Source organism: Anomaloglossus baeobatrachus, chromosome 5 (assembly GCF_048569485.1).
Source record: "Anomaloglossus baeobatrachus isolate aAnoBae1 chromosome 5, aAnoBae1.hap1, whole genome shotgun sequence".
NCBI classification, from domain to species: Eukaryota; Metazoa; Chordata; class Amphibia; order Anura; family Aromobatidae; genus Anomaloglossus; species Anomaloglossus baeobatrachus.
In genome coordinates, this window is record NC_134357.1 from 43,059,189 (window position 1) to 43,086,181 (window position 26,993).

At 44.1% G+C, this 26,993-nt stretch overlaps 1 protein-coding gene across 1 annotated transcript in view; it reads left to right on the forward strand.

The window, feature by feature from the left end:
- Window positions 1–26,993, forward strand: part of DOCK1 (dedicator of cytokinesis 1) — a 523,077-nt gene that overhangs the window by 284,987 nt on the left and 211,097 nt on the right. The window lies entirely within an intron of this gene.

A 26,993-nucleotide genomic window follows, 5' to 3' on the forward strand; every position in this document is an offset into this window, starting at 1 on the left:
CCGGCTCACCGGCTGCTAAACTCACCGCCACAACCTGCACTCAGCACGTATATTTGTGGCATTAGTAATTATGGCGATATTTGGAACATTTGAATGCATTATAGTTGATGGTGGAGGACAGGCTAATTTTTGGTGATTTTTTTTTATTTATTTTTTTCATTTTTAATGCAATGTTTGCTCATTTTTAATATGAAATATGTATTTCAGATTTAGCGCAGTTTTTGTTTTTTTTTTGTTTGCTTCAAAGTTGGTGGTGATGATGAGCAGGCTAATTTTTGGTGATTGATTTTTTTTTTTTTTTTTTTTAAATTCAATGCCGCTTTTGCTCATTTTTAATAAATAATATTTATTTTAGATTCAGTGCATTTTTTTTTATTTTTTTTTTACTTTTGGGCTATGTTCACAAAGGGCGGTTTTGTTGATTCCATCAAAGTTGGTGATGGAGGTGAACAGGCTAGTTTTTGGTGATTTTTTTTTTTTATTTTGTTATTTTTAATGCAGTGTTTGCTCGCTCTTTATGTGAAATATGTATTTCAGATTCAGCGCAGATTTTTTTTTTTTTTTTTTTAACTCGGGCTATGTTCACACACAGTGGCTTTATTGATTGCATCAAAGTTGGTGGTGGTGAACAGGCTAATTTTTGGTGATTTTTTTTAAAATAAATTTTAATGTCGCTTTTGTTCATTTTTTAATAAATATTTATTTCAGATTCAGTGCAGTTTTTTTTTTTTTTACTCTTGGGCTATGTTCACATAGGGTGGTTTTATTGATTGCATCAAAGTTGGTGGTGAACAGGCTAATTTTTGGTGATTTTTAATGCAGCTTTTGTTAATTTTTAATAAATATTCAGATTCAGCGCAGTTTTTTTTTTGGTTTTTTTATAATATATATATATATATATATATATATATATATATATACTCTTGGGTTATGTTCACACAGGGCAGTTTTGTTTGCATCAAAGTTGGTGATGGTGGTGATGAACAGGCTAATTTTTGGTGATTTTTTAAAATGTTTTTGTTTTATTTAAATGCAGTTTTTGCTCATTTTTTATATGAAATATGTATTTCAGATTCTGCACAGTTATTTGTTTTTTGCTTTTTTACTCTTGGGCTATGTTTACACAGGGCGGTTTTGCTGATTGCATCAAAGGTGGTAGTGGTGAACGGACTAATTTTTGGTGATTTTTTTTTAAAAAAATTTTAATGCAGCTTTTGCTCATTTTTAATAAATATTTAATTCAGATTCAGCGCAGTTTTTTTTTTTTAATTTTTTTAATCTTGGGTTATGTTCACACAGGGCAATTTTGTTGATTGCACTAAAGTTGGTGGTGATGGAAAACAATCTAATTTTTGGTGATTCTTTTTTTTATTTTTTTATTATTTTTAATGCAGTGTTTGCTCATTTTTAATATGAAATGTTTCAGATTCAGCTCCATTTTTTTTGTTGATTGCATCAAAGTTGGTGGTGGTGGTGAACAGGCAAATTTTTGGTGATTTTTTTTTTTGTTTTTTTTTTGTTTTTAATGCAGTTTTTGTTAATTTTTAATATTTCAGATTCAGTGCAGTTTTCGTTGTTTTTTTTGGGGGGGGGGGATGGGACTCTTAGACTATGGCTACAAAGAGCGTTTTTGCGGCTTTTTTTTTTCTACAGTAAAACTGTAGCAAAACCTCATCTTTTTAGCAGGAAATAACCTGCGGTTTTGGTGTGGTTTTTTTTGCTGTGTTTTTACAGCGTTTTAGCATTTCCTCATTGCTTTTTATGGGTGAAAAAATGCTGCAAAAATGCTGAAAGAATTGACATGCTGCTGCTTTCAAAAACGCAGCAAAAAACCAAGGAGGTTGCCTTTTCAATCATGAAAAAAAAAGCAAATGTGTGTGCGCATGAGATTTCTGGAATCTCATAGGCTTTGCTGGTACTGTAAAAAAAAGTGTTTTATTAGCATGGATTTAAAAAGTTTAATTCACCCACAAAAAGCAGTATGCTTTCAATTTTGCACTTTATCATTGCTTTCTTGAAAAAAATCACTGTGAAAGAATTGCAGCAAAAACGCAACATGTGAACTTAGCCTAAAGTTTTTGAAACGTTTTGGTATTTATTTAATTTATTTATTTAGGTCATGTATTTATTTGGAGAAACGCTATGGGTTTTTTTGAAGCAGGAGTCCGCACCAAAATATGCAATAGCAATCTGCTTTGATAAATAGTACACGTTCAACTAAAGGTGAGCAAACCTTTTGGAGGTTCGGTTCGCTGGTAGCCAAGGAGCCTACCATATTTTTCGGACTATAAGACGCGCCGGACCATAAGACGCTCCCTGCTTTTAGAGGAGGAAAATAGGAAAATAAAATTTTTAAGCAAAAAATGTGGTCATGACACATTGTTATGGGACGAGGATCTGCTGCTGCCACTGTATGGGGTAATTTAAAAAAAAACGGCGTGCGGTTCCCCCAATTTTGATAACCAGCCAAGATAAATTCTCACAGCTGGGGGCTGGTATTCTCAGGCTGGGGAGACTCACGTTATTGGGAGCCCCCCAAGCCTAAAAATATCAGCCAGCAGCCGCCCAAAATTGCCGCATCAATTAGATGCGACAGTCCTGGGACTTTTCCCAGCTCATCCCGATTGCTCTGATGCGGTGGCAATCGGGGTAATAAAGAGTTAGTGGCAGCTATGGGCTGCTGCCATTAAGTCCTAGCTTAGTGATGGCATTAGTATACCGTACTTATTCACTGCCCACTGCGCTGATGATGATGCGCAGGGGGCAGTGAATATAGCCGCACATGATCACTCCAGGCTGTAGTTGCATGGGGTGATCACGCGAGCCGGCTCTTTAGTATGCGCGCATCCCCCGCCCACCTGTCAGCGCCGGGTTCAGGGCTGATAGATGGGTGGGATGATGGGCGTGCAAATCAAATGAGCGGGCCCATGTGGTCAGGGTAGCGCTGATACAGACTGCTCCTGCCTCTGATGACCCGCTCCACCACCACCGCACCCGCCTTCCCCGCTCCACCACCACCGCACCGCAGCCATCGGACTACAAGATACGCTCCCCCCCACTTTCCCCCAAAATTTGGGGGGGGGGGGCAGTGCGTCTTATAGTTTGAAAAATACGGTAACTCCACAGGCTTGATCTTGACCCGAACCCCGGATCAAGTCACTGATTGGCAACTTGAGTCTTCGCCCACATACAGTCAGCCATAAGCAGATCACTTCCGGGGCAGGGTGGCGGGCTTGTTCAAACTTTTTTGTTTGGTGCACAATATATCTAATCATGCTGTTGTTACCCTCAGTACAAGCCATTCAAACACTGCAAGCAGCTCACACCGGGCTGAGCACCGAGCGTACCCGAGCACAGCGACGCTCACATGAGTTTTATTCGCACGTACAGCATCCGATCCTTTTAACACGCTGTCAAACTGTGTTTCGGTGCATTTTATTCTCTAAAGGCTTCTATGGGGAGCATGAAAAATGACTGTAAAAACGTAGTTGCATTTTTAAGTGCAAAATCAAAGCTTCTCTGGTCTATAAAAAAAAATGCCTATAAAAAAACTTTGCCGTGTTTTTTGGGTGCAGTATTGGTCTCAAAACTGCATGAATTTCCTTCCCCAGCAAAGTCTATGAGATTTCAGTTTTGCGGTCAGCACATTGCAGGGTTTTTTTCGGCTGTGTCTTTGTAGTGAACACAAAGATTGCAGCATGTTAATTCTTTTTGCGTTTTTCACCCATTGAATGCATTTGGAGAAAAACGTATAAAACCGAATGCGGTTTTTATGCGTTTTTGTGCATTTTTTTTTTTAGGCCAAAAACGCTGCATCTTTGTCGTCAGAGAAAGATGCAGCGTGTCTTTAACAGGGGTCTCATTCACAAAAAGCCCCTATCGGGAGACTAAAAATTAGCTTGGTACATTGACTGAGAATCTCTCATGGAGATGTCTCATGGAGATGGCATCAATGCACACTGGGCTTGATTTTTCATGATATCCCATCTACTTTGCTTGAACATGGCCTTAAAGGGATTCTGTCACCAGGTTTTTGTCCCATCTGAGAGCAGCATAATTTAGAGACAGAACCTGATTCCAGCGATGTGTCACTTACTGAGCTGTTTGCTGTCATTTTGATAAAATCAGTGTTTTCTCTGCTGCAGATCTTGCAGTTATATACAGCTATTGAATATACTGGACTACTTGTAGCACGCCAAATAGTCCTGTAATGATAATCTACTGCAGATTAATCAGTGATTTATCAAAACTGCGTTGATAAAAGCTGCGTTTTGGACAGTGCGTTTTTAAAGGAGAAATAAAATATGATAGGATAGGATTTGGTAGCTAGAGCTAGAATACATAGACAGAGAGAAAAATAGATAGCATGACTTCCCGCTGACAGTAGACAGAGCCGCGCGATGAGAATTAACTCAGGTGAACGTCTGAGGTCAGTACCACGACACAGGCAGTAATGCGGGGCCCGCAGCTGTGATGTCAGACCTTCACCCGAGTTTCTCATCTCACGGCTCTGTCTCTGTGTCGCGGCCTGATTTGCAGTCACAGGTGAGTGACATCCCGCTGATCGTGGCCCACTTCAGTCACTCGGGCGACTTCCTGTCACAGGTGGAGGACTACACCTGTGGGCGTGGGTAACCTGAGTGACGTCACCGCTGATAGTGCAACTCACTTCAGTTGCTGCGTGGAGCTGACAGCGGTCGTGCTCTATTGCTGTGAACTTCTGATGTAACAGAACTGGAATTGTCGTAGGATCTCGTGAGGATTACGTCAAACCTGGAATGGTGTTTGGGGGTTAATAAAGTGGTGAAAAAGGGTGTTGTTTTGTCTTTTATTCCAAATAATTTTTTTTTTTTTTGGTGTGTTTATTTACTTTCACTTAAAGATTAATCATGGGTGTTCCTTCCATTCAGCAAGCATGACCCAAGTAAAGTAGTATAACTATGGTTAAAAAAATGAACAAACATAAAAACCCACACAACATTAGTTTCTTTCTGCAAATTATTTGTATTCTCTGTGATCCAGTTTGAGCATGGCTTTCCTGACTCCTGCTTGGGACGGGTATCTTCCTGTCATCTCTTACAAGCAGGAGACAGACTGAAGCTGCATGTCATTGGAATACACTGGAGATTCTGCATGTAGCACTCATAGATGGCGTAGATGGTGTAATGAAGGGAGCTTTAAAGAAAATATTTGGAGTGCTGCTTTAATACCAGATGGCTTTAAAATAATGCCCCATGTGTCTGATTTGCATGATTATTTTCTCCATGTTTCTGTACTGAATGTAGCAGTGAACAACGTTAGTACCTTCTTTTCCCAAAAATAAGACAGGGTTTTATATTAATTTTTGCTCCGAAGGATATGCTAGGGCTTATTTTCAGGGGGTGTCTTATATTTTGTCAGGAACAACAATCTACATTTATTAATGAACAAAAAAAACATTTATTCAAATATAACATGTCATCACATTCTGGAGCATCAACATTTGGTGGTACTGCTATTACTGGATCAGATGCACATTTTCTTATCTGATCTGCTATTCTCATGATGCAGAACCAGTCCTATAGTGGGGGGTACAGACCATATTTATAAAAGTTTAAATTACCTGCTTGATTTATTATTCTCTATTTACTGCTATGTTTACCCCCAAAAGAATGCAGACAGCCCCTAAAAGAATCACACTCTCCCTAAACAATTAGAGTTGGGAAGTGAATGGGCTCTCACATACAAATCTGCGTCGCTGTCAGTTCCCCTCGCGTTCTGCAGCAGTTGGCTCCCCCTGGTGACTGGAAGAAGTACCAGTTGCACGAGTGTTGCTGGTTCCGATCTTTTTGGGAGAGCTGCAATGCAATACAGCTGGAACGGCGAGCGACCTGATCTTTGTGTGAGAGCCCATCCGCCATCGACACTTGCCAAGTGTAACTGTTTCAGGTCTGGTGAGTGCAAATTATTTTTATTGGGGTATTGGGGGAAGGGTGTCTGCTTTCTTTTGCAGATGTCTGCTTTTTTTGATGAAGAGTCCTGCTGTATTCTTTAACTTTTTTAGCTGCTTGGACACTTCCTTATGGAACCTCAATCAGGGCATATTCTTGGAGTAGGGCTTATATTTTAAGCATAATCCAAAAAGCCCAAATAATGCTAGTAGGGCTTATTTTGGGGGTAGGTCTTATTTTTGGTGGAAAAGGGTTGTAGGTAAGTAGCTGCACAGTATTTTTACTTTCACATCTGACATTACTACAAACGTGCATAAATCCTGGCCCTTATGAAGTCTTATTTGCATGGCAGTCCTGCAAGAACTAACACTCTAGGTGATTTTCACCTTAATGGAATATTTACCTTCAACCATTTCTCCTATGTTGTATGTACCTTGTCCTTACATATGATCTAGACAAAAAAAAACAACTAATAACACTCCCAAAATGCAGTCTGAACAGGTGCAAAACTGAACATGACATATAACAAAAAAAGACAGTTGCCCTCTGAAATGCTAAAGAATGCAAAAAATGAATGTAAGAATATAGATATGCATTACTGCTTAAGGAAATCTAGGAAAAATTAAGATATTTAGTATACAAAAATGGCCATTTCTATATCTACCCAGTAACCACGTCTTATATATTGGGAACCTACACTGTACTGAAGCCTCTCCCTGGGTCAAAAATCTCCATGTGTATGTGTATGGGTATGTAGCAACCTGCTACTAGAGAATAAAATCAACTGTAGCTAATTAGCAGATTCCTACTTGCCCATACACATGGAGGTTTTTGACCCAGAGAGGCTTCGGTTTAGTGTAGGTTCCCAGTATTCGAGATATGCCTTGACGTGGTTACTGGGCAGATATAGAAATGGCCATTTTTGTATGCTAAATATCTCAATTTTTCCTAGATTTTCTTAAGCAGTAATGCATGTCTATATTCTTATACTCATTTTTTGCATACTTTAGCATTTCAGAGTGCAACAGTCTCTTTTTTTTTTTTTTGTCCTTACACATGGGTAGAAACAGGTACATCTAGACTTCTATTTTCCTGACATTTACAACCATCGTCGCCAATATGCATCAGTTGAAACTCACAAAGTTGTAACTTGGTGATTGCAACTTTATCCTTTTGCATGGATGTTTTTGTTAAATTTAGTGTTCATTAGAGGCCCTGGCTTTTGCTAATTAGCTGCTTCTGTTATTCTCATTTACCCTATTTGAACTCTTGATAAACCTGCAGTGGTACAGATGATGGAGACGTCCACTGTCTGCGTTTATCAGGTTTTCGTTGCTTAGCAACAGGTAAAGAAATGGAGTCTTGGCAGAACGTGACTCCGAGCCCTCAGGAGAAACCCAAGGTTTTTTTTTTGTCTTGGGAACATAGTATATTTTTTAAGACAAGTAAAATTATGTTCACTGCACATATTTTATAATATTTTTTATATATATATATATATATATATATATATATATATATATATATATAATAAAAATTGAATAACTTTACATTGTTGTAATAGTTAACTGTTGATAAATGTAATCAGACAACTTGATGCTGTGTTAGTTATATAGTCATATAAAAAGGGATTGTCAGCGCTTCTGTGTCACATAATATAACTCTGCGTTGTGCCATTCATTCCTCTGGTATTTCAGCTGGAAATATATACCATAGAGGAAAAGCAAACAGTAGATTTGACATCTAGGCTGTGTTCACATGTAGCATAAATACAGTGATTCTTCCACTGTTCTTTTTACTTAGCAACTCAAGCACTGCCTGAAAGTTGTTGTCCGGGCTTCCTCTATAATTTGTGTGTGTACCTAGGCTGCAGAATGCGGAGTTTGTTATATACTCCCTCTCAGCATTCTGCACTATTGCCTTGATACCACACTTGGTCATGTGACCAGCTCTCTCCTGATTCTGGCGGAGCAACACACACCCTGACTAGTGTTTCCCTGTCTGGCAGAGGCTGGTCGTAATGCCATAACTGAAGCCACTCCCCAGTCTTTATCAGCCCTGCCCCCTGAAGACACACCCAGTGTCTGCTAGCCCTACCTACCCGAAAGACATGGCCATGCTCTGTCAGACCCGCCCCCTGAAGCTATGGCCTATTTCTGTCAGGCCACGCTCAGTCTCTGCCAGATCCGCCCTATGAAGCCACACCCAGTCTCTCTAGTCTAGTCGCACTACACCCAATTTTTGCCAGATCTACTCCTGAAGACACACCTACTCTGCCAGATCTGCATTTGAAGACACGCCTCTGCCAGACTCCCTCTGAAGTCACACCCAGTCTCTTATCTCTCTAGTCTAGTTGCACTAGACCCACTTTTTGCTAGAATTACTCCTGAAGCCACACCCAGTCTGCCAGCCTAGACTCCTGGAGCCACACCCAGTCTGCCAGCCTCGACTCCTGAAGCCACACCCAGTCTGCCAGCCTTGACTCCTGAAGCCACACCCAGTCTGCCAGCCTCGACTCCTGAAGCCACACCCAGTCTGCCAGCCTCGACTCCTGAAGCCACACCCAGTCTGCCAGCCTCGACTCCTGAAGCCACACCCAGTCTGCCAGCCTCGACTCCTGAAGCCACACCCATTCTGCCAGCCTAGACTCCTGGAGCCACACCCAGTCTGCCAGCCTCGACTCCTGAAGCCACACCCAGTCTGCCAGCCTCGACTCCTGAAGCCACACCCAGTCTGCCAGCCTCGACTACTGAAGCCACACCCAGTCTGCCAGCCTTGACTCCTGAAGCCACACCCAGTCTGCCAGCCTCGACTCCTGAAGCCACACCCAGTCTGCCAGCCTCGACTCCTGAAGCCACACCCAGTCTGCCAGACCAGACTCCTGGAGCCACACCCAGTCTGCCAGACCAGACTCCTGGAGCCACACCCAGTCTGCCAGACCAGACTCCTGGAGCCACACCCAGTCTGCCAGACCAGACTCCTGGAGCCACACCCAGTCTGCCAGACCAGACTCCTGGAGCCACACCCAGTCTGCCAGACCAGACTCTTGGAGCCACACCCAGTCTGCCAGACCAGACTCCTAAAGCCACACCCAGTCTGCCAGACCAGACTCCTAAGGCCACACCCAGTCTGCCAGACCAGACTCCTAAAGCCACACCGTCTGCCAGACCAGACTCCTAAAGCCACACCCAGTCTGCCAGACCAGACTCCTAAAGCCACACCCAGTCTGCCAGACCAGACTCCTAAAGCCACACCCAGTCTGCCAGACCAGACTCCTAAAGCCACACCCAGTCTGCCAGACCAGACTCCTGGAGCCACACCCAGTCTGCCAGACCAGACTCCTAAAGCCACACCCAGTCTGCCAGACCAGACCCCTGGAGCCACACCCAGTCTGCCAGACCAGACCCCTGGAGCCACACCCAGTCTGCCAGACCAGACTCCTGGAGCCACACCCAGTCTGCCAGACCAGACTCCTGGAGCCACACCCAGTCTGCCAGACCAGACTCCTGAAGCCACACCCAGTCTGCCAGACCAGACTCCTGAAGCCACACCCAGTCTGCCAGACCAGACTCCTGAAGCCACACCCAGTCTGCCAGACCAGACTCCTGAAGCCACACCCAGTCTGCCAGACCAGACTCCTGAAGCCACACCCAGTCTGCCAGACCAGACTCCTGAAGCCACACCCAGTCTGCCAGACCAGACTCCTAAAGCCACACCCAGTCTGCCAGACCAGACTCCTAAAGCCACACCCAGTCTGCTAGACCAGACTCCTAAAGCCACACCCAGTCTGCCAGACCAGACTCCTAAAGCCACACCCAGTCTGCCAGACCAGACTCCTAAAGCCACACCCAGTCTGCCAGACCAGACTCCTAAAGCCACACCCAGTCTGCCAGACCAGACTCCTGGAGCCACACCCAGTCTGCCAGACCAGACTCCTAAAGCCACACCCAGTCTGCCAGACCAGACTCCTGGAGCCACACCCAGTCTGCCAGACCAGACTCCTGGAGCCACACCCAGTCTGCCAGACCAGACTCCTGGAGCCACACCCAGTCTGCCAGATCCCTCCCTGAAGCCGCAGTCTTTGCCAAACGCACCCTCTAAAGCCACGCCCAGTCTTCCAGGCCAACCTCTTTAGCCACACCCGGTTTATCTATCTAGTCTAGAGGAAATTAAAAATAAAAGAGATGCTTCCTGGTGCAGATCACAAAGTCAAGTAGGGAGAAACAGATGATTAATGGAAAGGCTCACCTGAAATGGTTGTGCACAACACTGTTACGGACATGAACAAGATTGCAGCACAACGCCGATCCCAATCTAGGGATAACACGATGAGAAGAGTGAGAAAAAAAATTTGACCATGGAGAGATGCTGTTAAGAGCCAGAGTAAATGAAATTCTTTATTCTAAAACAACGCGTTTCAAGAGCGATCTGCTCTCCCATCAGGTTTACTGAGCAAGGTAAAACAAACCGCAAATGCATAGCCATGTGAGCAAATTGGCCCATAAACCAAGTGCAACCTTACTTTAAACATACAGACAAAAGTGAATGTGGAGTGCAGTGATTGTGCTGCTCTTCCTAGGATCTTTGCTTTGTTTTTTTCCAATGAGTGCGTAGTGGGCGGGCAGAGGGCACTGCAGGAGCAGATTACGGACAGCCAAAATGTGTGCAGTGGGCGGGCAGAGGGCACTGCGGGGGCAGATTACTGACAGCCAATGAGTATGCAGTGGGCGGGGAGAGGGCACTGCGGGAGCAGATAACGGACAGCCAATATGTGTGCAGTGGGCGGGCAGAGGGCACTGCGGGAGCGGATTACTGACAGCCAATGAGTGTGTAGTGGGCGGGCAGAGGGCACTGCGGGAGCAGATTACTGACAGCCAATGAGTGTGCAGAGGGCTGAACTGGGGCAGATTAATAACAGCCAATTGGTGGGTAGTGAGTGGGCATAGGGCATTGTGGGGCAGATTACTGACAGCCAACGAGTGTGCAGTAGGTGGGCAGAGGGCACTGCGGGAGCAGATTACTGACAGCCAACGAGTGTGCAGTGGGCGGGCAGAGGGCACTGCGGGAGCAGATTACTGGCAGCCAATGAGTGTGCAATGGGCAGGCAGAGGGCACTGCGGGAGCAGATTACTGACAGCCAATGAGTGTGCAATGGGCAGGCAGAGGGCACTGCGGGAGCAGATTACTGACAGCCAATAAGTGTGAAGTGGGAGGGCAGAGGGCACTGCGGGAGCAGATTACTGACAGCCAATGAGTGTGCAGTGGGCGGGCAGAGGGCACTGCGGGAGCAGATAACGGACAGCCAATATGGGCAGTGGGCGGGCAGAGGGCACTGCGGGAGCAGATTACTGACAGCCAATGAGTGTGTAGTGGGCAAGCAGAGGGCGGAGCTGGGACAGATTACTGACAGCCAATGAGTGTGCAGAGGGCTGAACTGGGGCAGATTAATAACAGCCAATTGGTGGGTAGTGAGTGGGCATAGGGCATTGTGGGGCAGATTACTGACAGCCAATGTGTGTAGTGGACGGGCAGAGCGCGAGGCTTGGGAAGATTACTGACAGCCAATGAGTGTGCAGAGGCTGGTCACTGAGGCCGGGTGGTGCCAGCTCTAGCGGTGAGGTTAGAAGGAAAAAGGCAAGGAAGCTGCCAGGATTGGTAGAGCCGCAGGTAATCAAATTGGCTGCATGGAATTAAATCAAATTCAGGAGAAACAAAAGGTAGAAACAAAAAACTAAATGTATGTTATAATACAGCACAGAGTGGCGTAAAAAAAAAAAGTGTATTTCTGGGTCAGATAATCTCTTTAACCCCTACTGGTACATGTTAGGTCGTGTCTGTCGCTTTAATGCGGACTCTCGTAGCGAGGCTGCCTGCTTCCCCCCACGTCAGCTGATCTGATCTGCCAAAATGTGCAGCTAACATGAAAAAATACAAGAAACACAAGTTAAAATCACCCCCTTTTGCCCCATTGACAATACAACAATGAAAAAGAAATAATAAAATACACGTCTGGTATCGCCGCGTTCAGAAATACCCGATCTATCAAAATATAAAATAAATTAATCTGATTGATAAAGGGCATAACAAGAAATAAATCAAAATGCCAGAATGACTTATTTTGGTCGCCGCAACATTGCAATAAAAGGCGATCAAAATGTTGCATCTACCAAAAAATTGTATTTGTATAAACATCAGCTTAGCATGCAAAAAATAAGCCGTCGCACAACCCGAGATTCCGAGAAATGAGAACGCAACGGGTCTTGAAAAATGGTGACAAAAGCACAATTTTATTTATTTTGTGGTTTTATTTTAATTTTTTTTTTTTTTTTTAAAAAAATTTTTCTTCACCACTCAACACTACACTTGTTTGGAATGTATGAACCCATACTGATCTGGGGAATTATAATGCCAGGTCAGTTTTACCATATAGGGAACATGGTAAATAAAATAAACTATTGTGGAATTGCATTTTTATTTTATTTATTTATTATTTATTTTTTATTTTTTGTTAAATTTCACCGCACTTTTTTCCCCCTGTTTTCCAGTACAATATGTGGCAGAATAAGTGGTGTCATTCAAAAGTACAATTCGTCCTCCAAAAAAACAAGCCCTCGTATAGCTATATTGCTGGAAAAAAAAAAAAAAAGTTATAGTCTTGGAAAAAAGGGAGGAATAAACGAAAAAAAAAAAATAAAATGTAAAATTGCCAGGTGGTGATGGGGATAATGAATTGTAATTTCAAATATGATTTGTTATTTTTTAAGAGGGGAGGGGGCAAATAGTTTTTGCATTGTGTTCCAGAAGTTTTAAGTCCTAACTTCCCAATCTCTAGCAGCATACAGTAGATGCCAAGACTGATTATAAATGGGGTCGTGATTGTGTCTCTGCTTCTACTCTCCTGTCTGCCACACTGCATACAGCATAATAGAGATGAGGCATTTTAGTTTAGGACAAACTATTGGAGAGGAGACATGAAATGAACATGGATTAAAAAAAATGTAGAATTAAGGGATAGGATATTCCAGCACCTACAATGCTGGCAGAATGCTGCTGAAGACAAACTACTTACTCAACAAGAGTGGATGGAATCTGTACAGTTCCTGAATGTTTTAGACTAATATTTTCTCTAAAAGAAGTTTTATCTTGTGAATGATGAAAGCAACAAGATTGTGCTTTTTGCAGGCTTTGTATGAAAGGACAGGTACACTTTTAGCAGCATGCATTGATTTACTTTCTAAAAAAAAGTCACGTGCCCCCTTATTGCCATATGATGGAGATGCATCCCCCAGATTAGGCTGCTTTCACACTACATTTTTTTAACCTGCGTCATGAACGTTTTTTTAACGTAAAAAACGGATCCAGTGCAAATGAGTTTTCATTTCAATGCATTTGCAATGGACTCGCGTCCACATGCGTTCACCTGCGTTTGTGTGCGTTATAGTGAGGATCCAGCGACTTGCAGTTTTTTAACTTTTTTCAAAAACGCTACTTGTAGCGTTTTTGAGCTGCTTCCAAATACTGCAAATCGCTGGAGGCTGACTATACTGCACGCAAACGCATGTGAACGCTGGCATGCTGATAGACAGGATCCTGCTTGCTCTACTGAGCATGCCCAGAAACCAGCCTGGCGTGATCAGTGTCTCTCTCCCCCTCCCTCTCTCCCCCTCCCTCTCTCCCCCTCCCTCTCTCCCTCTCCTCTCTCTCCCCCGCCTGAGAGCTGCGGACGCTCATAACCAAGGTAAATATCAGGTAACCAAGCAAAGCGCTTTGCTTAGTTACCCAATGTTTACCTTGGTTCTGTGTGCAGGGAGCAGGCAGCCCGGCTCCTAGCAGCTACGGACACTCGTAACCAAGGTAAATATTGGGTATCCAAGCAAAGCGCTTCGCTTAGTTACCCGATGTTTACCTTAGTTACCAGCGTCTGCAGCTGTCAGATGCCGGCTCCCAGTCTATCACGTTCAGTTCCCCTCACTCCCGATCACATGACTTCAATGCCCGCCCATAAACTTCAAGTGGCAGGATCCTGCAAAATAACACATGCGTTTGCATGCGTTTTTCTACGCATGTTAAAAAAACGTAGTGTGAAAGCAGCCTTACTGTAACTGCATTGTGAAAAGTTTTCTTACAAAATGCACGGTCCTGCAATAAATGCATTGAACATTTTAATTTGAGTGTTCTAATAAAAGCATGTAATCCTTTGATAAATATCCCGGTGTGCAGACTTATGCAAAGCAAGCAGCAGCCTGATATCTGCAAAAGGTTTTTCCAACTGCCTAAATTGCTGCAGTGCAATTTATATTTCAATGCAAATCTTTTTAATCAACCCGTCGTCTTCTTTTTCTTCCCGTAAAAGTAAAAAAAAATAAAAAAAAAAAAAGCGCCCTTAAGTGAGTGTTGGCCACCGGCCACTGAGAACGAGGCTGCGGATTCTTCCCCAAACTTCCGGGCAAAATCATATTTCTTTAAAAGTGCAAATTTAAAGCGATGGAAACTGATAAAACAGGATTCCTTAGAGAATTCACCTTCCATTGTTACACGATAGACATTAGATGTAAACTATTTACATGGCGGAGAACGGGTAGAAAACGACGTCCACATTCCTGAACTATAAAGATATGGCATGTGATATATCAAGTGTGAAATCTTCGCAACTCCGAGATATCGTCCTGCGTAATTGCTTCTTGTGGTCTGATAAATTGTTCCGTAATTGCACAGAGAAACCATTTTATTTGTTTTGCAAAATATAAATGAGTCTGGTAGCATTGTGAAGAAAGCGTTCGAGCCGCCGCCTGCTAGATCTGGTCCTCTAATAACTGTGCAAATTATACATCCATCATGATCACTAGGAATTAGGAGATTTTGTGCTAAAGATTGCAAATAGGGTTTTATCTGTTATAGTCTTCCTTATGATTTTTGCTACATTTTCTAATTATGATTATATTTGCTTTCCATGCTTCCTCTTCAATTTTTCTAAAAGACGTTCTAAGGAGCATTACTAAAAGGTGTATATGTCATGGGGTGAATCTAAGAACTTCAGCTTAAAGGGGAGACTGTCGGCATAACATTACCATTCATGCTACAAAATGTTTCACCTCTCAACTGTTAGGCTCATCTGGTGAGGTGGATCCTCTAAGCCCAAAGTCTGGGTGGGCACACAGTGTCAGTGCAGCAGGCAGATGAGGAATGCAGAAAATGAAAACAGGATGTTGGAAGCAGAGGAGCTGGAATCCACAGGCAGACAGGAAGCTGGGAGCAGAGGTGCTGAAATCCACAGGCAGACAGTAAGCCTGGAGCAGAAGTACTAGAAGCCGCAGGCAGATGAGGCTGGGAGCAGGGGTTCTAGAAGCTGCAGGAGTCTGGGAGCAGAAGTACTAGAAGCCGCAGGCAGATGAGGCTGGGAGCAGAGGTTTTGGAAGCTGCAGGAGACTGGGAGCAGAAGTACTAGAAGCTGCAGGCAGAGAGGAAGCTGGTAACAGAGGTGCTGGAAGCAACAGGCAGACAGGAAGCTGGGAACAGAAGTACTAGAAGCCGCAGGCAGACAAGTCTGGGAGCAAGGGTGCTGGAAGCTGCAGGAGACTGGAAGCAGAAGTACTAGAAGCCGCAGGCAGACAAGGCTGGGTGCAGAGGTGTTGGAAGCTGCAGGCAGAGAATAGGCTGGGAGCAGAGGTGCAGGAAGCCACAGGCAGACAGGAGGCTGGGAACAGAAGTACTAGAAGCCGCAGGCAGACAGGAGGCTGGGAGCAGAGGTGCTGGAAGCTGCAGGCAGACAGGAGGCTGGGAGCAGAGGTGCTGGAAGCCACAGGCAGACAGGAGGCTGGGAGCCACAGGCAGACAGGAGGCTGGGAGAAGAGTTGCTGGAAGCCGCAGGCAGACAGGAGGCTGGGAGCAGAGGTGCTGGAAGCTGCAGGCAGACAGGAGGCTGGGAGCAGAGGTGCTGGAAGCTGCAGGCAGACAGGAGGCAGACAGAAGGTTGATAAGCTAGTGGAAACCGCAGGCAGACAGGACTAAGGAGCACTCAATCAAGTATTAATATCAAGACACAGGTGTTTTTCTTGTTGAGCATTATATAGACCCAGGCAGAAGATCACATAGGATGACGCTCGGCCACCCGCAAAGCCCAGCGTTGAGCACAACAGAGTTTAGTGGTCCAGGGTTAGGGGGGGGGGCACTGTATGCTCTTAGCCAATCAGCATTGCTAAAAAATGTCTTTTTCATCTTGATGTCTAATATTTTATACAGTACCACCCCTCCTGCCTAAACTGATATCAGGAGCTGTATAGTGGAACACTTGGCACTCTTGTTTAGCCTGTCATGAGCCTTTTAAAAAGAGCATTTGTCTGATGTTTTAAAGGAAAATGAAGTATAGAAAATATCTAAAAAAAAACAAAAATATGTATTTTTTTTTGTCTTCTACTACAAGTAAAACAGATAAACATACAGTAAGTCTTTGTGTGTCTTAGCTCAGCTAAGTCTCCCTTTTCCTCATCACTGTCCTCTATCGGTCAGATATTTGCCTGCAGCAGGAGCCTCCCCCTCTGCCCTGTATGCTGCAGGGCAAAGAACACTAATCCTCCTCTGGCTAAAGTATTGGGCCACCAGAAGAACTTGAATTTGTTTGTAAGAGGTAATACTTTGTGTTCTCTGCGGGGGTCTTACAAAACAGACTTCAGACTTGTACAGAAAATGCTGCAGACAGTGAGGAGAAGTGTATTTCTTATTTATTTTCTTAATTTCTAGGATTATTGTTCTTGTTTAAATATTTCTTCAGTTTTCAGAGTTATCAGATGTTGTTTTTTTGAACTATTTATGTGCAAGATTAAATCTTCTTTCTCCACTTATGAGCCACTTCTTCTCCTCATTTAGCCTTCTGAACTTGTCTTTTCACTCCAACAAAAAAAAAAAAGTGAAACCCATGATGATTATAGATTGCCAGCACGATGAGGTGTCTGGTTATACCTTCTATTGTAGAAATGGGCGGGGGATGAGCAGCAGAGTGAGGAAACAAGCGGAGACAGATTAGAGTTAGATTCTGGTTAAGTCAGTGAGTGATTTTAGGTTATCGCGGAGCTGGATTCACAGCCACAAACAGTATTTGTGATATGAGGCCAATACCCCATATCAGCTGGATAAGACACTTGTCAGATGCTTGTTTTTGCTACAGTGACCTCTATAGGACAACTGTAGTATTGCATGTGGCTGTTTAAAGGGGTTGTCCACTACTTGGACAACCCCTTCTCATTCCCCTTGTTTGCTCCCGTAAAAATAAATAGGCCTAAACTCCCCACCGGTGCGGTTGCGGTTCCACTGATGTCTAAAGTTGTGTTCCAGGGGCCCACGTGACATTGTTATGACAAGTGAGCCCCGCGACCGGTCTCCCTGCCTTTTGGACATTTGAGCAGGATGTGAGTGCTGCGCTGACTTCCTACTCAAATGTCCGCGAGCAGGAAGAAGGAACTGGCACTGATTGTTTGCGGGGCGCACCTGTCATAGCAATGTCACGCGGACCCCAGGAACGCAACGTCAGATATCGATGGAACCACGGCCACACCAGAGGTGAGTATAGGGGTTTTTTTTTGTTTTTTTTTTATGGGGGCGAACATGGAGAATGAGAAGGGGTTGTCCAATAGTGGACAACCCCTTTTTAATAGTACTAATAATTTTTATTTCATTTCTATAGCGGCAACATATGTTGCAGCACTTTACAATTCAATTAATAATAATCATCTTGTATATTGTAAAGATGTTCTGCAGCATATCTGTATGTAAAGACATAACTAAATATTACAGAGTAATTAAAGGGAACCTGTCACCACTTTTTTGGCGTATAAGCTGCGGCCATCACCACCGGGCTCTTATATACAGCATTCTAACATGCTGTATATAAGAGTCCAGGCCAGGGGTAGAACATAAAAAACACTTTATAATACTTACCTAACGGTCGCGCGGTGGGCCTTATGGGCGTCTCCGTTGCGGGCGCCTCCCCTTTCAGCCATCTTCGTCCTCTTTCTGAAGCCTGGGTGCATGACGCGGCTACGTCATACACACTCGCCGGTCCTGCGCAGGCGGACTACGATACTTTGATCTGCCCTGCTCAGAACCTGAATGCCGGCGAGTGTGGATGACGTCGGACCCGTCATGCACCGCGGCTAGAGAAGAAGGAGAACAAAGATGGACAAAAGAGGTGGCGCCGGCATCGGACAACGGAGACGCCCAAAAGGCCCACCGCGTGACCGTTAGGTAAGTATTATCAAGTGTTTTTTATGTTATTCCCCCGGCCTGGGCTCTTATATACAGTATGATAGAATGCTGTATATAAGAGCCCGGTGGTGGTGGCCGCTGCTTATAGGCCGAAAAAGTGGTGACAGGTTCCCTTTAATGAATAGTTAGAACAAAAACAGTAAGGCTCCTTCTTCTAAGTGCTTAAAGGGAATCTGTCACCAGGTTTATAACACCTAATCTGAGAGCAGCATAACATGGGACAGAGAACCTAATTCCAAAGATATGTGACTTGTTGGGCTGCTTAGTGTAGTTTTGATAAAATCACTATTTAATCAGCAGGAGATTATCATTAGAGGACTACTTGGCCTGGTGCCAAGTAGTCCAGCATGTTCATGAGCTCTGTATAACTGCTAGATCTGAAGCAGAGAAAACATTGATTTTATCAAAATGACAGCACACAGCTCAGTAAGTGACACATCGCTGGAATCAGGGTCTCCGTCTCTACGTTATGCTGTTCTCAGATGGGGCATCAAAAACCTGGTGACGGGTTCCCTTTAAGAGGTGGATAACCCCTTTAATGCATGTAGTTGCTTTTTGGGTGAGAGTCCATTACTTGCATTATGACGTTCCTCGTCCATGTCCATATAGGTCATTTTTACTGATGTCTGCAAGTGTCACTTCCTAAAAAACTTGGGATCAAGTAAAATCCTTGTGTCGCCATCTACTGTCCCCTGATAACATTTCTATGTAGCACACCGTTCGGCTGACTTCTCATGCAGACCTCTGGTAAAGCCGAGTTGCAGTTCCTGTGGGAGTTGTATGGGTGGTGGACAGTATATAATATATACTTCTGTATACTAAGTACTGTATATACAATATATACCTCTTATTGGCTCTAAAGTCCTTTCCTCTCTACATTCAAGTTTATAACATTTTGTGATTTGTTGCCTGTTTATAGTTTTGTTTTGTTTTTTAAAGCATTGATTTGCAGCAGGTCCGGGCACTTTATTCATGGGTTCTAACAGTTAATTAACCTCCAGTGACCTCCAATTAAGCCGGGCATTCAGTCATCAGATTCATTTGTACCACCCATTAAAATACAAGACTGGTAAGAAATACAGGCATTAACTCTTCTGTGTCTGGTCCTCGCTGTATCGTTTGCTTACCGCTGCAACACAAACTCACAGGGATGGATTTAATCTCCCACCGAGTCATCAACCTTCTGCATAACAATGTTATTGAAATAAAACCAATGTATTCCATATTCCATGTGGGGCCCATTATTCTGTATGGAGGGCTATGTGGGGCCCATTTTTCTGTATGGAGGGCTATGTGGGGTCATTATTCTGTATGGAGGGCTATGTGGGGCACATTATTCTGTATGGAGGACTATGTGGGGCCCATTATTCTGTATGGAGGGTATGTGGGGCCCATTATTCTGTATGGAGGGCTATGTGGGGTCATTATTCTGTATGGAGGGCTATGTGGGGTCATTATTCTGTATGGAGGGCTATGTGGGGTCATTATTCTGTATGGAGGGCTATGTGGGGCCCATTATTCTGTATGGAGGGATATGTAGGGCCCATTATTCTGTATGGAGGGTTATGTGGGGCCCATTATTCTGTATGGAGGGATATGTGGGGCACATTATTCTGTATGGAGGGCTATGTGGGGCCCATTATTCTGTATGGAGGACTATGTGGTGCACATTATTCTGTATGGAGGGCTATGTGGGGCCCATTATTCTGTATGGAGGACTATGTGGGGCACATTCTTCTGTATGGAGGGCTATGTGGGGTCATTATTCTGTATGGAGGGATATGTGGGGCACATTATTCTGTATGGAGGGTTATGTGGGGCACATTATTCTGTATGGAGGGTTATGTGGGGCACATTATTCTGTATGGAGGGCTATGTGGGGCCCATTATTCTGTATGGAGGGCTATGTGGGGTCATTATTCTGTATGGAGGACTATGTGGGGCCCATTATTCTGTATGGAGGACTATGTGGGGCCCATTATTCTGTATGGAGGACTATGTGGGGCCCATTATTCTGTATGGAGGGCTATGTGGGGCCCATTATTCTGTATCGAGGGCTATGTGGGGCCCATTATTCTGTATGGAGAACTATGTGGGGCCCATTATTCTGTATGGAGGGCTATGTGGGACCCATTATTCTGTATGGAGGGCTATGTGGGACCCATTATTCTGTATGGAGGGCTATGTGGGGCACATTATTCTGTATGGAGAACTATGTGGGGCACATTATTCTGTATGGAGAACTATGTGGGGCCCATTATTCTGTATGGAGGGCTATGTGGTGCCCATTATTCTGTATCGAGGGCTATGTGGGGCCCATTATTCTGTATGGAGAACTATGTGGGGCCCATTATTCTGTATGGAGAACTATGTGGGGCCCATTATTCTGTATGGAGGGCTATGTGGGACCCATTATTCTGTATGGAGGGCTATGTGGGGCCCATTATTCTGTATGGAGGGCTATGTGGGGCCCATTATTCTGTATGGAGGGCTATGTGGGACCCATTATTCTGTATGGAGGGCTATGTGGGACCCATTATTCTGTATGGAGGGCTATGTGGTGCCCATTATTCTGTATGGAGGGCTATGTGGGGCACATTATTCTGTATGGAGGGCAATGTGGTGCCCATTATTCTGTATGGAGGGCTATGTGGGGCCCATTATTCTGTATCGAGGGCTATGTGGGGCCCATTATTCTGTATGGAGAACTATGTGGGGCCCATTATTCTGTATGGAGGGCTATGTGGGGCCCATTATTCTGTATGGAGGGCTATGTGGGGCCCATTATTCTGTATGGAGGACTATGTGGGGCCCATTATTCTGTATGGAGGGCTATGTGGGGCCCATTATTCTGTATGGAGGGCTATGTGGGGCCCATTATTCTGTATGGAGGGCTATGTGGGCCCATTATTCTGTATGGAGGACTATGTGGGGCCCATTATTCTGTATGGAGGGCTATGTGGGGCCCATTATTCTGTATGGAGGGATATGTGGGACCCATTATTCTGTATGGAGGGTTATGTGGGGCCCATTATTCTGTATGGAGGGCTATGTGGGACCCATGATTCTATATGGTAGACTGTGTGCGGCCCATTATTCTATATGGAGGACTATATGGGGCCCGTGACTAGGTTGGCCCATGACTTTGTACAAGTTTTTATCTTTGGCTCCCAATGTATTTAAGTTTGACATCCCGACTCTAAATCTAACTCTTTTTAAGGGTTTGTTCATATGGAGGTTTTTAGAGCGTGAAAAATCTGAAAAATAAATTTCTTTACCTACAAGGCTTTGAAATCCTTGCTACAGAATGAAAACGTTGCTCAGTAAACCTGCCCTACGAACAACAGCAAAGAGCATAATACAATAAATAAGTAGGAAGAGCAATTTGAAGCTGTTTTTAATGTGGCTTTTTGGAGCGGATTCACTTTAAAATCCTCACAAAAAAAGTCTTTGAACATACCTTACCCTTACAAATCCCCCGATGACCACGATTATTATGTACTAGGTTATTAGCTGTGCCTCCTTACCCCTCCGCAGTGCTCAGTACATCCGTTATGGGTGCAGATTCTAGAATTCGATCTCTACTTTTTTTAAATGGAATTCGCTCAAGTCCTGAGTTTTGTTTTTTTTTTTGTTTTTTTTTCCTTCTATCAAATTCTGAGAGTCCAGGTAAGAGGCTTCCATGCAACACGGCCTAAAATAGGTCATGATTCCTAATCAAGCGGAACAGATTTCTTTGCGTTAGTCAATTATGTACCATACTGCACTTTTGCCTAAAACATATTTTCCAAATAAAGCACAGTAGATAAAAATCCTGCTCCCAGGCGCTGACATCTGTCAGACGTTAGATCCGTGTTTGTGTGTCAGTGAATTGGTTTGCGTGGTCTCGGGAGGGACTCAGCTGCGCGGAGGGCCCCGGTCATTAGAATTATAGAAACCAAACTGATTGATATTTTGATTGCAGCTCGAGTCGTTTTAATTAAGGTATGAAACGGCTCCTTTATCTCGGCATCAAGGGGTTATTACTTTTATTAAGATCCAGAGTTTTCCTTGCAAGACGCGGTACCATGCATTGAGCGTTTCACATGTGTATCGGGTATCAAACAGAAGGATACAAGGGATTATATACTTTGATAAATCTTTTAAGCGGCTATAGTCAATAAATAATTACCGGCCAAAGATTTAAAATTTGATGATGATGAAAAGAAGAGATTGACTGTAAACATAAACCATAATGGTTTACATTTTAGATGTTTAATTCCACCATTGACGTCCGTTTTTCCAGTGAATCTCCTCCTTCCATCAACTTAAAGGGGTTGTCCAGGTAAGGCCCCTTTCAAACATCAGTTTTTTGCCGTCAGTCACAGTCTGTTGGCTTGACGGATCCATCGCAGATTGTGGAAAAACTGATGCGACGGACCCGACTTGCTGACTATTTGATACTAAATAAGATAAATTGGAGCATGCTCCGTTAATAAAACGGAATCAGTCGACGGATTTCGTCCTTTGACTGATTACGACGGATCCTGCGCCTATAGGCTGCCATCCTACCAAACGACGGGCGGCGACGGATCAGTCGCTGTCCGATTTCTCGACGTCAACAACAAGCGTTCTTTGTCCGATTTCTCGACGTCGACAACAAGCGTTCTTTGTCCGTTGTCTGTTCGACGGACAAACAATTTTCGACGGTGTAACAGCGTGTCCCTCCCCCTCCTGTGCTCATGGTGTAAAGGCCACGTTTCACTAAGCGACATCGCTAGTGACATCGCTGCTGAGTCACGTTTTTTGTGACGCAACAGCAATCTTCCTAGCGATGTTGCTGTGTGTGACATCCAGCAACAACCTGGCCCCTGCTGTGAGGTCGCCAGTTGTTGCTGAATGTCCTGGACTATTTTTTTGGTCGTTGCTCTCCCGCTGTGAAGCACACATCGCTGTGTGTGACAGCAAGAGAGCAACGATCTGAATGTGCAGGGAGCCGGCTTCTGCGGATGCTGGTAACCAAGGTACACATTGGGTAACCAAGCAAAGCACTTTGCTTGGTTACCCGATATTTTCCTTGGTTACCAGCGTCCGCAGCTTCTAGAAGCCGGCTCCCTGCACACGTAGCCAAGGTACACATGGGGTAACTATAAGCAAAGCGCTTTGCTTAGTAACCCGATGTGTACTATGGTTACCAAGCACAGCGTCGTTACATGGGTCGCTGGTGGCTGATCTCTGCTGTGGAGATCTGCCTGATTGACAGCTCACCAGCAACCATGTAGCAACGCTCCAGCGATCCCTGCCAGGTCGGATCGCTGGTGGGATCGCTGGAGCGTCGCTAAGTATGATGGTACCCTAATAGTCTGTCCCTCCTTGATTGTCCTGTATGTACTGCTTCTGGTGGGAGATTGTTTGTTCTTCTCAGCATGGGACTCATCCAATCCACAACTTGGTAGACAGAATAGAGCCAGGACGTCTAGAATCCTTTCAGGTATCAAATGTCCACGGGGAGGCGGGCCATTCTGCCCACCTAAGGGGATGATCCCAGGAGAGGATAACAATGAGACCCAAGTTAGGCAGTTAGTTGGATCTCGGCTGGAGAAGGACTAGGATCTATAGCTGAGGCTAGATCCTAGTGCCTGTGTATGGACTGTTACAGGTTGAAGATCAGTGGCCACGTGGGATTGTGTTTTGTTGTTCACCCTGTTGGACTCAAGGAACTCATATAAGGACCATTGCCATATTTTCCCTGGCGTCGGAATACCGGGAGGCGCCCCCGGGTCTGTTGTTTTGTTGTGGACTCCTTGCAGACTTTAAGGATTTATATTCATGTTTGGTGCTTTATTCTTGTGGTTCCAATAAAGCCCTTTGGATTGTTCCTCGGCCTGGCGTCCCTTACCCGGTCACAGACAGATCCATCGAACGATGGCTGAAACATGAGTCCATCCGTCGCTAATACAAGTCGATCAGTCGCCCGCCGGATGAGGTTTTTCAAAATTCGACTGATTGTGACTGACAGCAAAAAATTGATGCGTGAAAGGGGCCTAAGAGGTGCATTTTAATTGTGTTGGGGTCTATAAAAATAACAAAATATATTGTACTCACCTGCTGTCCCCCAACTTGATCCAGGGCAGCCTGCTCTGAAATCTGCGCTTTCACCGGAACCAATGACTGAGTCGTTCAACCAGCCACAAGACCGCTGCAGCTTCTGATGGGCTGCAGCGGTTGGGTGACTTTATCCACTTGGTTAACATCTAGTGATGACTGTTTCAAGTCACCAGATCTTTGCAGTCAACGCTTCGGTGAATGGTTGAGCAGTGAAGTCATTGCTTTCGGTGCCGGCACAGACAACAAGTGCCCTTCCCTGGATCCAGTGACAATAAGTGAGTATGATTAACTATATTTTTACAGAATTCAACCCCCATATAATGAACACCTTTTGCCTGTACAACCTCTTTAAGCATGCTGGTTAATTTAAAAATTATTTATATAATGAATACATATATGTATACCTAATTTCTTGGCTGTCACTTTTATTTTATGATGCAAATGAAAGTCTGCGTGTCACCACCACTAGAGGGAGCTCCTAAGCCTAATGCATACTTTTTATTATTATTATTGAGTTCAATGTATAACCAGTATGGAGTTAGAGGGAATCTGTAAGCAGGTTTTTGCCACCTAATCTGAGAGCAGCATAATGTAGTGGCAGAGATCTTGATTCCAGCGATGTGTCACTTACTGAGCAGCTTAGTATAGTTTTTATAAAATCACTAATTAATCAGCAGTAATTATCATTACAGGACTACTTGGCCTGTTGCAGGTAGTCCAGCATATTCATGAGCGCTGTATAACTGCTAGATCTGCAGCAGAGAAAACATTGATTTTATCAAAATGACAGCAAGCAAATTAGAAAGTGACACATCCCTGGAATCAGGGTCTCTGTCTCTACATTATGCTGCTCTCAGATGGGGAGCAGAAAACTGGTGACAGATTCCCTTTAAATGCTGAGTTCCAGCTAGTGGTGGCTCCAGATAGACAAATTCTATCTTTATATACTGTGAATATGTAGGGGGTGCTCCGTATCAGAAAAATGAAGCTGTGGACAATATAATACATTAAGGCTTTTTTTCTAAAAGTATTTTTGAAAATCTAATAATTAGAAGGTTCACTGTAAGGCTCTGTTCACATTGAATGTAGTGGGGAAGACCTGCTAAGGAAGGCTCGATGTATGCCGTTTAGGAATCCATACAAGATACATTTTTAAATTTTTTTATGGTGCGACCACAAGATGTTGGCTGTGTTCTGTAAGAATAAAATATATATACTGAATATATGTACTGACGTACCACCCTGTAGACTCAAAGGACATTGTTGTGGCCTCCATAAGGTGAATTTGGGCCAGTGGATGTGTTTCAGTTATGCGTTGAGACCCTTAATGGCACATACACTTACAAGCAAAAGGGTAAAAGTTAGGTTATCACAGGGCGTTTTTGGTGCTTTTTTTTCTGGCCAAAACCTGATCTTGTGGCACGAAGTCTCTTGGTGGTTTTCTGCGTTTTTGGTATGCTTTTTGGACAGGCTTTTGGTGTGTTTTTAATGGCGTTTTTACAGCGTTTTTTACGGTGTATGATTGTGGAATATGGGGGGTTGTGTATCATGCTGTGTAGGTTCATATTTTAGGCGTGGTTCACTGTCCATTCTCTGTATTGCTTCTGTGTACATTGTATTGTCTGTAGGTAATCACCCCCTGTAGTGCTTCTGTCCCTAGGTCTGGGGGAGGGGGGCCTGGGATCCACCTAAACTCTCTGCTTACCTGAAGAATTGGTCAGTTAGGCTGGAAAGGAGAAGAGAGAAGAATCGAACCTGAGGGAAAAGCTGAGGCTGCAGCCAGAATCCCAGAAAGACTGTGAGAAACCCCAATTTCCCTGGAGAAGGACTGCTGGAGGAGTTTGACTGATCCCCGGGACATTTATCGCTTACTGGACTATATTTGTGTTTCTGGACTATGTTTACCCTCTGTATGGTGGATTATGGTATGGACCGTTTGATTTGCTTGGAATAAATATTTTTTGATTGCTCACTCATCTCTCGCTCTGTTGATGGTGTGATATGGTATTTTGTACTTCCAGTCTGATTTGCATATGGTTTCTACACTAGAAGTGCGCTGGGGAACATGTCTGCACTTGGCCTTTTTCTTCCAAGCACATTGACACGCCCCCAGTGCACTGTCAGCCTTATTTGCATATGACTACTATAGTAAATTCTCATGGCTGGGACTTTTGATTGCTACAAAAATTGTATAATATTTATCGGGGACAAGCTTCTAATCAGTTATACCACTTCTGTGTAAAAGTGTAGGTTGCCTTTGAAACTTCACTCATGATCAATTTCCCCCCTAAGTCGTTTACTAGAAGGCCAAATGTCCATATGATATCAAGCTGTCAGAAGTGTTATCATAGGGAAATAGGCACGGAAACCTCACGTACTGAAAATGGAGCTTTGTAATAGATTAACCACATTATAAGTTATCGGATTTTTGAAATGCGGTATACTGGATGAAAGGATTGTCAATATTACACAAATCTGGAAACTCCATTGATAGAGAACCCCAATAGTTTGACTGTAAACTGATAACTGACCGGCTGCCGATCTGTCGCATGTCCGTAATGTGCAGCGATATAACATTAGCGATTCGGTCCTGTAGAATTAGGATGCACCAATTTGCCAGATTGTCAAATAAAATTTTCAAGTGCAGGCTACTGGATACAAGGATTTCTATATCTGTCAATATTACACAAATCTGGATCTCCCTTGATGCAGAGCCCC